We start from the raw sequence: 7,116 nt of genomic DNA, 5'->3' as shown, positions 1-7,116 counted from the left end.
GTTCCTTCCACCAAGGATCTCACCCTAGGATATCAACTCTTTAATGAAGCTCTGCTTTCTGAAAAATTCCACATTCAGTATTAAGAAAAAAACCAAGTGTCCACACTTTATGTTCATCAAGGGCACAAGGTTTTTACAATGTGATTTTACAATTTCTGTTCTCTATAATAAGATTTTTTGGCCTTCAACTCTACTTGAATCTTATTATTGTATTACTTTCTATTTAACATTAATTGCTTAATATTAATTTTGTACTGGGACACAGAAAGGACCAAAGTACCAGACAGTCTGGCAGGAAGCTTGTGCCACAAATAAGGGAAGTCAAATGGTATCTTCCCTTTTTAATTCTTCAGAGATCTCTCTAGAGATCCTCTAAAAGGCCTAGACTTTTTAAACCCACGTGCTTCTCTTGACCCTTGAGAAATATTAACATCTTAAACTTCAAAAATTTCTGGGCATATAACAAACTTTTGTTCCTTTTCAAAAAGAAAAAAAAGGAGGGGAAGAGAAAATACTGAAACAAGAAATAAACAAGACTGGTGTCTATTCTACATCATCTCAAAAAATCATTCAGGCCTCCCAGCCATCTAAGGATATAAAAATTAAGTATATGAGACAACAGGTCACACCAGCATGGGTAACACAGAATAGTCATCTTAGAAGATTAATTTTATTTTTCTAAAGACAGCGTCCAAAGTTTACCACAACCAACATGGCATTACTGAAACGTAAGACCTTCTCTTTGAGTCCTCACACAAGATACATTAAAAGGTAGTCCTTCATAAATAAGTATCCTGCATACAAAGAGCCACGGAAAAATCTCTTGAATACCACTGAAGATTTCTCTAAAAACAAAAAGGAGGCGATCCTTTTTTTCACAAAACCTTGGATCTAACTCATTTGAGTAAAAACTCAGAATAGCGGTTCTACATTTTGTAGAAGCCATCTTAAGACTGTGCAGAAGTAAACGGAAGAATTCATAAGGAGTTGATCAGAAGCAAACTAATTCTGTACGCCGTGCCTAACCATTAAAGTTACATGAAGATTAGCATAAAGAGAGGACTCAACTAAGAAGAAACAAGAGAAAATCAGTAAGTTCTGCAATTCTGATAGATGAGGAGTAGAATACAACCCAACAAACCTGTCCAACATCAGCTCTAATCCTCCTACCTCAAGACAACTAGAGTTCCTAGTCTGTGTGTACTCATTCTGATAGTTGAGCATCTTGCCCTGTACGTAAAACCTAATTCTCGTCTTACCACCCAAAACTACAACTCATTCCTTGTCACTCTGGTTAAACTTCCTCATTCATTTCTTTTCAGCTGATGGCACCGATCTCAGAAAACTAAAATTAATACCACTCCCAGAATGCAAATAGCCTATCTTCTTTAACTATTAAATGGTTTTCTTATAATTCCATTATGATTAATAAAAGAGATTCAGAAATGGCCAAAGATCCTGAGTTTCGAATTTTCCAGTCTGGTTTAACACATGAAAAAGTCATATGGGTCTGTTTTAGCAGGCTGATGCCTCAGGGGAAAGATGAGTCATAATCTAGGAGTAACAATATAATAAGGAAACAAGACTAATAGATATAACTTTCTAATGGTTGATGCTTTTTTGAAAATCCTTTAAAGTAACCGTGTAGCATTAAAATTACAAAGCAAAGGCAATTCAGGTCACCTTCACAAATATCTGTTGCCTGGAAAACTTCCATTTAAACTCTTCCCGAATTGATAAGGGTTTTAAACCCAGTTAACCAGTCAGATTTCACGTCTTATTCATGAGGAGTTAGATTCACTTAGTCATTTTACAATATTTACCAAATGCTGAATCTATTCTGGACACTTGGTATTGGAATAAAAAATATATTAAGACCTCACCTCAAGGAACTCACAATCTAATAGTGAAAAAAGGCTGTTAAGTAGCCCAGGAGTAATCTAGGGAAGAAAGGGGGGTCCGTCCCTATAACTATGAATTACCTAATGCTTTTTAAATCTTTGACTACACCTAATTTTTATACAGCTTCCTTTAGGGTTAAAACTCTTTACCTTATTTCCAACAACTGCTAACCTCCATTTTAAGAACCAAAATTTGCTAGAGGGTCAGGAATTTCCTGAAAGAATACCTTGGAAAAGCAAACACTGAACCACAAATGTTTCCTGTATTAAAAGAGAAAGGTGTAATGGTTTAACATAAAGTCAAGGGAAAACGTAGATCACTTGAAGGTGGTAAATATTTGCAAAGCTTAGATTTACCATTCCATTCAAGGCAAATCTACCCAAATTCAATACATTCTATTCACTTTAACACAAAAAGTAAACAAGTATTACTGCCTTTATTTTCTACAAAAGCATGCTAAATTCTTTCAAAAAAGGAAACCTTTAGGAGGTTTTTAACAGGATGAAGTTTATTTTAGCTCAAAGGGAATGAATTTAGATTTAAGTAAGTTAAAAGACAAACTACCCTCAAATGAAGCAGAAATACAATTTTACTTCTACTCATTGTAACAAAATCTATTTTCCTCTAGAACTTGATTCAGAGTGAATTTATATCCCTATATATTGTCATACAAAGAGTACTTAAACCCAGTTTAAATAAAAGCCTTATTTCTCTTTTGGTAAAGAAGAAAGTGGAGAAAACCAAAATCTAGATTTCCTGAGAGAAAACAAAAGTCACGTTCCTATTCTATAGCTAAATATTTAGTGTCATAACTAAGCCCATCCACAAGCTACTATGGTAACCATTTAATTTGTGGACTACTACTCAATTTTGAGAGAGTGCTAAAAAGCAAATCTCTCCAGATAAAAACAAAGCTTATTTCCCTAATCAATAAACACTGAATCAGATAAAATCTGCAACACAAGTGGCTAACTAAACAGAGTTTTGAAAAATATTAATTAAGCTCTGAAATAATATTAAGTTTTTTACACAAGCAATAAAACCATCATGCCAGAGGCAAAAGATATATAAACACATTAGATCATCTTCGAAAAAACAGTGTTTAGCTCATCTTTAGAATGTAGTGAACTCGATACTCCAGGTGATAGACACCTGAGAAGGAAGGTATGAAAAATCAGAATCAACTTATATGGTAACTTCCATACTTTGGGATATGTACATCACAGCTATTCATAGCTCTTTTCATAGAATTCATACCTAATCAATTCTCTCTCCAACTATTAAGTAAATCCACTCCAAAAAATAGAAAAGGAGCAAAAAAGGAAAGTCAAGGGGCTGGCCCCGTGGCCTAATGGTTAAGTTCACGGGCTCTGCTTTGGTGGCCCAGGGTTTTACTGGTTCGAATCTTGGGCACAGACATGGCACACTGCTCATCAAGCCATGCTGAGGCGGCATCCCACATGCCACGACTAGAAGGACCCACGAGTAAAAATACACAACTATGTACCAGGGAGCTTTGGGGAGAAAAAGGAAAAATAAAATCTTAAGAAAAAGAAAAGGGGGGGTGGCCCATTGGCACAGCAGTTGAGTGTGCACATTCTGCTTCAGAGGCCTGGGGTTCACCGATTCGGATCCCAGGTGTAGACATGGCACTGTTTGGCAAGACATGCTGTGGTAGACGTCCCACATACAAAGTAGAGGAAGATGGGCACGGATGTTAGCTCAGGGCTAATCTTCCTCAAAAAAAAGAAAAGAAAGCTAGTCAATTTTGTTAAGAGCTTACACTATGCTAAACATCTTATAAAGATTTTCATTTAGGTGTTATTGTTTCCATTGCACAGATGAAAAACCAACTTTCCAAAGTCACCCAAAGTTACAAAGCAAGAGAATTGGATTTGAACCCAAATCTATCGCTATATCATGTAATTCCAAATGAAAGCAAGTTGAGAGTAGAGCTCAAACTATTTGAATTGTATTCCAAAGGATTGGAGATTAATCGATTTTCCTCTACTTCCTTTCCCCGAGAAGAGAAAATACCAAATGCAAATAGACCTCTTACTTAAGTTAAATGACAATCCCTCAATAATTTATGAGATATTCTTTGAAATATTCCTCTAATAATGGAAAAACAACCGGTAAACAATAATATAGCTTGGTTCCATTTGCATCTTAAGGAAAGCCTGATATTTAATAAAAGAAAAGCACTAATTCGTCTTTGAAAATGAAAACAATTACAGCTCATTTACTCACTTATCTTTTCTATAACAATAGTCCAGGTGTGGAAGTTTTAGCATATGGTTACTAAGGACTCTCCTCCACATCCTTCTTCCCTGATGATAAATCCACTACTGAAAGTAAAATATAAAGAAAAGTGTGAAGTACAAAATAGAATGTCATCTAAAATCCCACCATCCAGAGATAATCGTAGGGGAAAATGTTAACACACATTTGGTTTTAACAAAACTGAATGGTTACTCTACTGGTTTGTAACCTTTCCTGTCCATTAATATACTGTAAATATTTTCCTGCATCATTAAATATTCTTCTAAAACATAATTTTTAGTGGCAGCATAGTATTCCATCATGTAAAGATGCCATAAGATTTTTTTCCAGCTAACAGCACTTAAAGAGGGATATGCTTTCATTGTAAGAATTGCAGCTGCATACTAATAGGATATATAGCACAGCTGGTAAATTTTAAAATCAATTTTTATTTATTCAGATCATAAGTACCACAAAAAAAAGGGCTACGTGTATTAACTATTACAAAAGATTCGCTGAGAAAAATATGGTGACACTTATTTTATCTTCACTTAAAGAATTACCAATGCTTGTCTGCGCTGTTAAAAACTTCAGTGTTAAGTTATAGGTGTCTACAAAAACACACTGGCCACAATAAAGAACTGCAGAACAAGAAAATTCTCAAACTGCCAGTGGAAGTGTAAATTAATAAAGTCATTATGGAGAGCAATTTGGCAATTCTAATAAGAAACAAAGGAGTGACATCAGCATCATGGCAGAGTGAGGTCTTGCCTTACACTCTCCCCCCCTAAGATACAATGAAAAGGACACTCATAAACCAACAGAGGAAACTGACACAATACAAGAGATGTCTGAGAGATCCACACAGCCATATGTCTGAAGATGAAGGTGCTGGACCACACAGGAGGCAGCGGAAGGAGGTAAGGGGATCTCCTGTCCCCCCTCGAACGGCAGCAATCTAGAGCATAACACCATGCATGGCTCTGAGAGAAGAGAGGGGGAAAGGGCAGCCCTCCAGGGGAACGCATTCAATCTCAGAGTTGTCTCCCAGCCTGTGGCAACACTCCACACAGAGGAGGCTTAGCAATCACGGGGGCGTCTTCCCCAAGCTGAGCAGCCCAGAAGGGCAGAGAGTGAGTACAGAGCAGGAGCACCCCCAGGATCACGCAGCAAAAGAAAGCAGCCTTCCCCTGCCTGGCACATCAGCTCATCCAGAGCAAGGGACTCTCACCAGAGCGCCTGCACACCTATGTGTGTAAAGCAGCGGTGGCCAGTGGGCAAATGCAGATGGGCCCTGTCAGCACAACTTCCAAAGGACAAGCACACCTGCCAGGGATTGCAGTGGGCTCAGAATACACAGGTTCTGCCCGGCCCTCCCGTGGTGGGAAGAGGCAGCTGTGACTAGATACTACCACTATGCAACAGCACAAATCCACCCCATCAAATAGTATGAAGAGATATATTAACACTACAGACCAGAAAGTAAATGACCCAGAAATGAATCCTGAAGCCACAGAAAATTACAATCTAACTGACGGACAATTCAAAATAACTATCACAAAAAAACTCAATGAGATATAGAAAAAAAAAATCAGAAATGCTGGCAATGAAAAACACAATGAATAAGATAAAGAAAAATTTGGAGTCTTTAAACAGAGGTGATATTATGGAGGACAAAATTAGCAATTTAGAAGAAAGAAATATGCAAATGCTTCAGAAGGATGAGGAGATAGAAGTAAGACTACAAACAAATGAAAAAATATCCAACTCAATTACAAAATGTAACATAAGGATAATCGGTATTCCAGAGGGAGAAAGGAGCAGAGAGCTTGTTCAAAGAAATAATAGCTGAGAACTTCCCAAAGCCAGGGAAGGAGCTGGAATTACAAGTAAATGAAGTCAATAGAACTCTTAATTACATCAACATAAAAAGACCTTCTCCAAGGCATGTATTAGTAAAACTGGCAAAAATCAAAGACCAAAAGTATTAAGGGCAGCAAGGCAGAAGAAAATAACCTACAACAGAACCCCTATCAGGCTTTCAGATTTCTCAGCAGAAACCTTAGAGGCTAGGAGAGAGCAGAATGATATATTCAAAATTCTGAAAGACAAAAACTTTCAGCCGAGAATACTCTACCCAGCAAAAATATCCTTCAGATATGCTGGAGAAATAAAAACTTTTCCAGATGAATAAAAGCTAAAGGAGTTCACTGCCACAAAACCTCCCATAAAAGAAATGATCACGAAGGCCCTCATACCTCAAAAAAAAAGGGTTAACCAAGCCTTGAGCGAGGAGATAGACAAAAACAGAATATTACAACTCTCTATCACAACAGGTTAGCAAACAATTATAACGTTAAAGAAAAAGGGAAGGAAAACATCAAAAATAACTATAATCACTTCATTTTAACCAAAACTCACAAAACGGATTAAGTTGTGACAACAATAACTCAGGGAAGAAGGAAGAGATGGAACCTGCTCAGACTAAGAAAATAAGAGGCTATCAGAAAATGGACTATTTCATCTACAAGATCTTTTATACAAACCTCACGATAACTACTGAACAAAAACTCAGAACAGAGACACAAATGATAAATAAAGACAAAACTGAGAAAACCCTCATAGAGAGTCGCCAAACTTAATTCACAGTCAGAAATACACCAGATTGAGAAACAAGGGAAATACAGAACAACCAGAAAACAAGTGATAAAATGGCAGCATTAAGCCCTCATATGTCAATAATCATTATAAATGCAAGTGGAGTGAATTCTCCAATCAAAAAACACAGAGTGGCTGGATGGATTAAAAAAACAAGACCCAACAATATGCTGCCTCCAGGAAACATCTCAGCTCTAAACACAAATACGGGCTTAGAAGGGATGGAAGACAATGCTCCAAGTTAAGGGAAAACAAAAGAAAGCAGGTCTTGCCATACCTGTATCAGACAAAGTA

Source organism: Equus asinus, unplaced genomic scaffold (assembly GCF_041296235.1).
Source record: "Equus asinus isolate D_3611 breed Donkey unplaced genomic scaffold, EquAss-T2T_v2 contig_1, whole genome shotgun sequence".
NCBI classification, from domain to species: Eukaryota; Metazoa; Chordata; class Mammalia; order Perissodactyla; family Equidae; genus Equus; species Equus asinus.
This window is presented reverse-complemented; position numbering follows the sequence as displayed.